Source organism: Epinephelus moara, chromosome 12 (assembly GCF_006386435.1).
Source record: "Epinephelus moara isolate mb chromosome 12, YSFRI_EMoa_1.0, whole genome shotgun sequence".
Lineage (NCBI taxonomy): Eukaryota > Metazoa > Chordata > Actinopteri > Perciformes > Serranidae > Epinephelus > Epinephelus moara.
The window spans coordinates 34941297-34951313 of NC_065517.1; positions in this window are offsets into that span (position 1 = coordinate 34941297).

Here is a 10017-nt window from a genome sequence, read left to right on the forward strand (position 1 = left end):
TTATCTTGCAAGTGTACTCTTCTTCAACGTTTGCTTTACTTCCTGGATTTTTCTGACCAGTCAAGAGCAGCTTTCTCACACAAGGCATTTGATCTGGTCCGCTTGTAAATGCTGCCGTGAGAACATGAACCAACTCTAGGCAATTATACAACTTTGTGACAACATGAGTCCCTGATTCAGACCAAAGGAGACGACTCTAGGTCTGAAAGCAGCCTTAGAAACTATGCTCATCCATACGGTCAGCTTTAAAAATGAATCCCCTCATAAACGTCCCTGGTTCATGACATGCTTGGTGCTCTGAGCGAAGTCAGGCACACCACAGATTCCCTTGTCTGTTTTTAAAATGCCGCCTTAATAGGTCTTAATTATTTGCATCCATAGCTGAGTGGCACTGTGACTGAGCAGACTCCGTTCATTAGTTGCATGAAGCATGGAGTTGTCCAAGCACTTCCACTCATTCTCCAAGCTAACAATGTATATGTCTCCGCTGTCTCCGGCACATTTTACTTTGGTATAAAATTCATCTTTAGTTGTTCCGACACAAAGCTACACAGAGTGAAACTTGTGCATATTTGTATGCTAATTGGTGATTTCTCAGCATAGCATATGCAGCAGTGTTGGGTGCTTTAGAGAGGCTGTTACCATGGGAAAGGTGATTTCTCCAAACACATCAGTATAGAGAAATAATTGGTACGGATCTAAACAATGCTTCCTCTTTGTCTGGCTTCCTTGATTGAAAGTAATTGTGCTTTCACCAACAGCGACTTGAATTTTAAAAAATATACAATTTTAATGTCGGAGAAGGGCGAGCCAGGGATGATGTTTATTCATGCACCGCACGTAACAGCAGCCTCCACGTTCGCAATAAATTCATGGCTCTGGCTGCGAGTTGTTTTTCTTGATGAAAAAGTCATTCATGGCTACACTAAATATGAACCCAGCGCTTTCAATAATTAAAACACCACCTGTCAGGGAAACTTAGAGCAAATCCCCCAGTATCTGGCCAGATTCAAGTTTAACTTTCTCCCCTGGACCACATGGAGCATGCTCAGGCCTCCATATGTCGGGCCAGTGGGTCAGTGGAGTCACAATTCCAGGTGGGACGCAGCAGCTGTGACCTCAGAGCGAAACTCACCGTCTGGTGGCGCCCGTAATGAATGAAGACGGTGATGAATAGTGAAGGCAAAAGGCTCAAGGCTTTCTGGAGGTGACCAGAAGGAAACTCGGAAAATAGTTTCTCTTTTTTTATTTTATGTTGTACAAGTTCAGACGGTGCAAGGCCTCAGCTCGGGGGGATTTATTGTCGTCGCTAAAGCTCTGCAGGGATTCGAAAAATAAAAAGGTGGATAACTCAAACGGATAATCAGGTTCCTGCTCCTTTTTATAAAAGAGAAAAATCTGAATATTTCCAGTGTTTAATATTGTGATTTCTTTTTTTCAAATAAGCATGTAAAAACATCTGGACTGTAAAAGCATGGCAACATCTAACAAAGATAGAAAGACGACAGGAATAATTCTACATGTGAAAACAAATTCAGACCCATATGTTCCCAATGGAGATGCAATAATTGGGATGTCACTCGAATCTCCAACAATAAGGCATTATGGGATGTGTTTACGACAGTGACAATGACTTGTCAGTCAGACTAAATGACTTGCTCACTTAAGGTCAAGCTCTCCAAACATGAGTTACGAGGAACCTTGATATCAGACAATGAAGTCTGCGCAGTAAAAATGTCAACTTAAATTCTCTGGCATAAAATATTGCAGGTGGTTTTGTTTTAGCAATAAACATTTTCAGCATTTAAAGACAGAATCAAAGTGGTATCATCATACTAAGCTCTCTTTTGGTGTTGTTGTTGAATGCAAGAAAAGCAGCTTTATCGATGCTGTAAAATTTAGGTACTATTTATGTTAAATCAAATACTATTTTACTATTAACTCACTGTAACTACATTGTTTTGTCAGTTCCAAGTCAAACTTGCGACAGAAATGGAAATCAGGCCTTGTTAGAAGTTGTTTACCAAAGTAGTCGCCATTGTGCATTTCTGCAATCCACAAATATGTTAAATTTGTACGTTACTATGCTCTTTGTTGTGCAGTGCTGGCCAGAAACTCCATGATGTTTCGGTAAAAAAACAACCGCTTTTTGTTGTGCTACTGCAGCCAGAAACTCAGCAATGTTTGGGTAGAAAAAAATAACTGTTTTTTGTTGTACTACTGAAAAAAAAAACAAACAAACAACTTTTTGTTGTACTACAACAAAAAACTACTGCTTTTTGTTGTGCTATTGCAGCCAGAAACTAAGTGATGTTTTGGCAAAAACCAACTGCTCTTCATTGTGCAATGCTGGCCAGAAACTCAATGATGTCTCAATGACTCAATGTTTTGGTAATAAAAAAAACGCTCTTTGTCGTACTGTTCTGGCCAGAAACTTAGCAATGTTTAGGGGAAAAAAAACTGCTCTTCACTGTGCCACAGCAAAAAAAAAAAAACCCAATCGCTCTTCATTGTATTATCTCACCAGAAAACACGGTGATGTCGTCCATTTTGTAGCAAAAACACCTAAAATGACATACCCAAATTAAAATGACTATAGCTTCTGAACTGCTCTGACTACTTGCATGCATGAGGTCTTGCCAGAAAGAAAACTCTCTGAAGTTTCTTGTGAAAGTTTCAGAAACACTCTAGGTGATACAGAGACAAAGTAATGGGCCTCTGAAGTCAGTAAAAAAATTGAAGATTTTGCCTAAAATAAAATAAAAAATGTTTTTCAGGATGAATAACTGTCTGTGGCTTCATCTGAGCAGGTAAATGACACTGTGGGGCTGTAGGCACACTATCAATGAACATTTGTTACAAATTTGAAGAAGACTGCTCAAAGTATGACCATTCTACAGTGTTTTATCCATGAAAAGATCCAGGCGGAGCTCCAAATGACAAGTCGGTCACTCTGCTTCAAAACAGTACTATCAGTGATCAAACAACACTCAGCCAGCTTCAAACATTGTACCTTATTGAAATCAGGTGTGATTATGATAGCTGATGTTGTTTTTGACACAGAAAACCCATAAAATATCACCAAATAAAGCCATATGAAACGTGAAAGTTATGATCCCAATTTTTAGACGGTGTATCTCAGCCAAAAATAGTGGTAGGAGTGAGACTCTTACCTTTTATAAAAGAGCTAGGTCCCCGCTAACGGCTCCACATAAGATCGCGAGTAATCCTTTAACTTTTCCCATCAAAAAACGGCATGACATGACTTGTCACCACTCATCACGGTTTTGGACTTTGTGTGTTTAGGCTGCTCTGGTGCGAAATCCATAATTGATAAAAGAAAAAAGGATGTTATTTTTGAAAAGTCGAGAGCTTCCTGAATCCGGCAATACCAAACATCACATGGTTTGATGATGTAGTGCGCCTGGGAGATACCATTTAACAGAGGAGGGGGGGAACGAAGACGTCGGCGTCCGTGTGGAGTTAGAGAGGTTAAAAACAACCGTTTTTTCGACATGTTTCTGTGGAAAAACAACAGCTTTTTCATCGTGTTATCTCAACAGAAAACATAACACAGTCTCAGTAAAAAACATTTTCATTGCACTATTCCCGGTGGAAAAACAACAACAGGTCACTAAAAAACGTCCACGTTTGCTGCCCTTAAAGCAGCTAGAAACACTGGTGACTGGGCTGTTTGTAAAGTGTACGATCTGGGTTTCTTTCATTAAATGAACACTCAAAAAATCAAAGTTGTGATGTGTATGTATGTAAAATTAAATGACGTGTTAAATAATGAGTAAAACTTGTAAGTAGGGCAAAAACATATAAAGTTTAATTGTCTACTGTTAAATGTAAATGAAATGTGTTGCCAAGAAGTCTTGAGTTTTTCATTTTTTACAGTGCGTTGAGGTGATGTATGTTGAGGAATGCTGTTGGCTTAAGTTTCAACATTGCTCCATTGTTTTATCTCTTGTGCCTCGAGTTCACATAATGATATGGGAAATCCTGCAGCTGTAATATAAGACCAGCGCGAGGGCTGTGAAGTCTCCTTGAGTCATGGACTCTTGTTCTCAGCTGCATTCTTTGGGCTGAAGTCATAAATACCCTGAGTGAGAGTAAAGTCTGTGGTACTGCAGGCTCCCAACGAGACTTTAATGAGCCAAACATTTTCTGCCAGTTGTGATGGAAAGACTGCAAAGTGTTTGTTTGTTGCCTGGTAAACATCTGCAGCTGATGTAACGCTGGCAAACAGCTTTAGATGTGCACTCATTTACAGTCAGGCGGAAATTAGAAATCATTTTTGGTAAGAAATCAGCATATATATCCTCGGTAATTGTTTGAATCTGCTGCAAATTGCACCAAAAGAAGGAATTTTATTTATTTTTCTGCCTTTATGGGGCTCTGAATACTCTGGAGACTGGCAATGAGGTACTCATTGAATTGGTGCAATATTGTTAAAGAGCACTGAAACTGGTTTGTTCAACCCAGAATCAAAGATACATATTTTTCCTCTTCCTTGTTTTGCTGTTTATCAGTTTAGATTGTTTTGGTGTGAGTTGCTGAGTGTAGGAGATATCGGCTGTAGAGATGTCTGCCTCCTCTCTAAAATGATAGCACTGCATGGCACTCAGCTTGTGGTGCTCTAAGTGCCAAAAAATACATTTCAAACAACTCAACAGCGATGTCTCTTTACAGAAATCATGACCCAGTAACCGAAAATAATCCGCAGACCTTGCTGTGGGCAGTTTGTTGAAGGAACTAGGCCTGTCATGATAACAAATTTTGCTGGGCGATTAATTGCATCAGAAATTATTGCGATAAGCAGTAATATTGCGCAATATTGTGCTTTTACGATCATTTTCATTATTGCTGTAATTTTGCTGTTTTTAGACCATTTTTTAAACTTCTATAATGATAATAAATTCATAATGATGCGAGTACACCCTTTTAAAGAGAAATAAACATTTATTTAACAAGAATATTTAGGAATGCAAAAAAGAAAATTTAAATATCCAAAATAACACGTAAAAATATCAAAGTAAATACAAAAAAATAGACTGTCAGTCTCTCACTCTCAGGTGTGCAGTTAAGTTGGTCGTATTCGCTCTTTTTGTTGAGATGGTTTTAGAACACTCAACTCTGTTTTTTCCCCGCCTCATCTCCCCCTCACAAAGATCGCACTGTGTGTGTGTGTAGCCCATAGCCCCGCCTCCCCCACAGAGACAAAGACACTCGATGACAAGAGCTTTCCTTCCGTTCATTACGCTAATGAACCAACTCACCTGGCTGCCAGACGATGCACGGTAGTGAACGCTCTTGTCGTCCAGTCTCTTTGGTGGAGAGAGACGAGGAAAACAAACACGCATGAATATGGCAATTAATCGCGGCCGGAAAAGTTACCGTCTCCCTTTTAATTTACCGTGCAATTAACCAACTTTTCGCATATACGCGACAGGCCTAGTAGGAACAACTTTTTATTTTACCAAACTACACCTGCTGAAGTATCACAGCAGAGAAGCAAGCATGCATAGCTAGCTAGCGTTACAGCTCAGTCCATGGAGTTCTCCAGGGATGAGCCCTAAAACCCAGAAATGAGTTAGCATCAATTCACTCCTGGTTCCCTCGTATCAAAGTCAGTGGGTTTTTGGCTAGATGCCCGAAATAAGGTCCATGGTAGCACAAGTTTAAAGACTTTCACGTTTTATTCTACGACATTAAATGTGTGGGAACATTTTGAGAAGGTGAAGGACGAACCCAAGGTGATATGTAAACTCATCTTCATTGGTCGACTACAAACATGACGTATCATCTGAAACATGGAAGTAGCTACATGCCCATTAGCCCACAGCGTCATTAACAGGCGGCTCGCTCAGTGTGTGACGTGCACTTGTAGATAAAATATAGGCCTATATTAATGAAGGTTCATTAGTACGGTTTTGTATTTCTCTGTAATGTAGCACAGTGTTAACAATGTTACTGATACTATTCTTTCTCACACCTTCAACTCAAACCACCAAAATATATCATTTGATCATTACATTCATATCAGAAACATGCAGGAGACTAGTCGACTCACGTACTGTGATGATGACTGTTGGTCACCTAGAAACATTCTTCGTCGGTGGCAGCCCTACCGCAAGTACATACGCAAAGATAGATCAGCAAATCCATTCACAAACTTCATCCACAAATATCACAAAGACATCCACAAGGACAAATAAACACACAAAATAAATCCACAAATCCACACACTGAAACACATCCACATGAAACACAGGACACTGGTGAGTCTGCTGTGGTTTTGAATGTGAGAACAATTTGTTTCTCCATAGGCCATGATTTAATACCTCTATTAAAAATGTGAAAATTGTGTTGCATTTTCAATTTAGTCAGTAGACAGTTTCATAGTTCATAATCATTCAATACTGCACCATGTGGCATATTATTTTTTTGCTTTACACAAATTGCACTGCAGAGTGAGAGTTATTTTTGCATGTTAAAGATTAGCTTTGTTCATTTATTGTCATGTAATTGTTGTTCTTTTTGCTCCTGGCGTTTGCAGTAGTTTCTAATAATGAGCACTGAACTTTTGTTTTATTTTAACAGAATCCAGGCGAACAGAAATATGTGTGTGTGTGTGTGTGTGTGTGTGTGTGTGTGTGTGTGTGTGTGTGAGCTACAGTTAAGTGTTGTTATCACAGGAAAATTCATCATTTTAATCTTTTACTTCTGTCCTTGGCTGCGAGAAATAAACAGGAAATGTTCTGCTGTTTCCATTACTCTCCAGCGACACTCTGACAACACAGAAGATGTTGTCGAGACTATTTTTTGACTTGTTGAAAATCCAGGCGCCTGTTTCGTTCTCTTGAACTCTCATTTCCAGTTTCATGTCTTCTCGCTGAACCTGTTCGACTTCCCTCTTAGAAGGAACAACTCCTCGCAGCCCCAAACAAACATTTCAGTCTAAATTTGGGAGCTCATTAGAGTCTCACACATCCGCCGAGAGCACGGAAAAGTGAGACATTATGAATTGATTTATCTGGACCATAAAAGCAGAGTGCATTAGCATGAGGAGAAGATGAACGTCGCATTTGAGATCAGCAGAGGGGTGAGAGTGGTGTTGAATTAAACAGACATGTTTAACAACCTGTTAACAACTCTCACTATCCTGCTCGCCCTCCTTTTCTTTTCCTCTCACTGTAAGTAGCTGAGACAAAAACCAGTCGCGGCCTGAACGGGGGCGAGATCCCACGAGAAAGCTCGGAGAAAAGGGGCCGCCGTGGAGAGGTGGTGACAGTTCACACAGCGAGACTGTAGAAGAGTCCACCCGAGACAAAAAGCAGAAGCCCTTTGTCTCACAGCAGGGGAAAGTGTGGCTCAAAGCTGTTTAAATGTTATGGCGGGTAGGAATGGTTCTTATGGGCCCCGGGTCCGGAGTGCACATTACATGTTAATGACTTGGAACACAGACAGCAGAGCAGAGGCTCAAACTGCCAATTAAGCATATGCTGCAGACGCCACTGGTGTTCAGACACAACCATCTGATAGCGCTCAAGCTTGGCCTGCAGATCTGAATCTCTCCATGGGACGTGGAGGCACTCCAATGGTGAGTCATTAGCCACAGACATCCCTGAAAACCACTGAGGAATAGAAGCAGCTGCTGATTGGATATCATTCATTCAGCTCCGTCGATGCTTTGTTCTTTTCGCCGGGCTCGCCGCTGCCTCTCTGTTTCTCACTCATCTGTTTAGTCTAACACTTGGTGATGATGTTGTTTGTCTGTGAACAAGTAAACAAACTGTAACCCGACGCTTTAGCACTTCAATTATTCTGTGAAAATGCCGAGCTTCTGAGGAAAGGCTTGTTATTAAAGTGACATCAGGTCGGAAAAAGTGTCATAACTGAAGTGGAAGGAATCCCATGGTTATTAAAATGCGTTTATGCTTTTTATAAGCGCTGTGCTGTATTTACAGGAGAGCTGTGATTGGGCCAAAAAATCAGGTCCAACCCAACATGAGCGCGCATAGTTTCTGTCCAAGCCCAACCCGGGAAAGCCCTCGGGGACAGCACCGTGGTTTGAAGCCAAATTGCGGCCAAACATGAAAATACAACTTCCAGGTCCATCCCATGATGCCATGGAGCCAGAAACTTTTTCCGATAGATTTAAATTGTAAAACAGACACAGTGGATACATTTTTTTTTTTTTTTACATCACAACCTGGTATGAACTCACATGTGCGCACTTGCACGCGAGACCAGCGAAAGCACGTGAACACACTTGAAGGTGGTGCCCATGTCTCACACGTGAGCGCGGTGCACAGAGAGGCAGTCAGAGCTACAGGCTACAATGAGGCTAAAAACAGAGTTTAAATGACGTTTCTCCAAACAACTTTTTATGTCGGGGCTTCAGGACACTTGGATCACTATGGACGAGCAGTATGGAGATATTTTGTGGTTTCAATTATGTGTTTTTGGATGTTTGAATCTGGGGCACCGTCAGCCTCCATAAGGTGGAGTTGTGTTGCTACCCACTCTCCCCTTGGATCTCCGCAAGTGTTGTGAGGACTCTAAAACTTCACCTGAGCCTCCCTCGGCATATGGGTGAGTAGATAATGGCTGAATTTTCATTTTTGGGTGCACTATCCCTTTAAGGAAAATAATCACGGTTGGGTGTTGGCACGTTATCTGCTGCTAAACATAAAGTTACGTAGGTTAGAATTAGGAAAGGGTAGTTATGTGGGTTCAGCTTAGGTAAAGAGACATGGTTGGATATTGTTATGCTACATACTTAATGTAAAGTTATGTATTTAATGTGACATACAAAACGCAAAGTTATGTAGGTTAGATTCAGGAAAACAGTCGTAGTTGGGCGTCATCTTGTTGCATACTTAATGGACAGTAAAATGGGTTTAGAAAAATGAGGACAGCCTGAAGGGGTTGATGGCAACACAGCCAATACATTATTGAGGATGTTACACAAACTATAAGGTCGACCAGATTCAAACCCAAGGGAATACTGAGAAATTACAACCCGGGCTGTACCTGCTGGGTCAGGCCCAAAAGAGTTCCAGCAGGATGTCTAGGCTCTAATATGCAGTGTTGGAGGGGGCAGTCAGTATCCAGGGGCAGGCCTGTGCCACCCTTGACCCCCCCTTCTTGCTCTGCCCCTGTTTCCAGTATCGACTCGCAGTGGATGTAATTAAGCTTTTTTTGATGAATGAAAAAACTCAAAGTGAAAAGAAATCTCTACGTATTGATCTGAATTAAGACCAAGGATAAAACAAAACAATTGATTGCATAATTCACCCACTTCTGGTCAATATTAAGTGGAGGCACTTTTTGGCAGCAGTAGCTTTGTCTCAGCTTGCATGTCTGCAGGTTTTTCCCCCTATTTTCTTTGCCAAACTGTTGAAGCTCTGTTAACAGTGTGTCTCATGTCCAGCCACAAATCCTGGATCTGATTGAGGTCTGGTCTTGGCTTCTTCAGGACAGCAACTTTGTTGTTTTCAAACTGTTCCTGTGTGGCTTTGGCTTTTTTGTTTTTCCTCTCAGAAGTTCTCTTGCACAGTCGCAGCCATGATTTCTCTGTTTTCTGCTCAATTCAATTGATCTTTTCTTTCACAAGCCGTCCAGGGCCTTTCTGCAGAGAAGTATCTCCACAGCGTGAAGCTGCAGAGAGGGAAAGCTCTTAGCTGCAGTTCAGGGGTGCGACTTCAATGAGATCACTACATGTAACCTCAAAAAAATAAATCATAACATACTGGAATATTTACTTCCACCTGAGACAAAGCGTTGCTTGTACTGAAAATGTTAAACATGAAATTGTGCTATAATATTTAGCAAAAATCTAATTTCTAAAACATCAGGAGAAAAAAACCTGTTCAACAAAAAGTAAATGAAGTTCTGGACAAAAAACTAAATATACAGAAGTCACAGCGACCAGAGGGAAGAGAGGGAGCAGCAGAGCTGAGCAGATGGAGGTGGTGTTGATACGGATGTTGAGGCAAATGCTGCCGA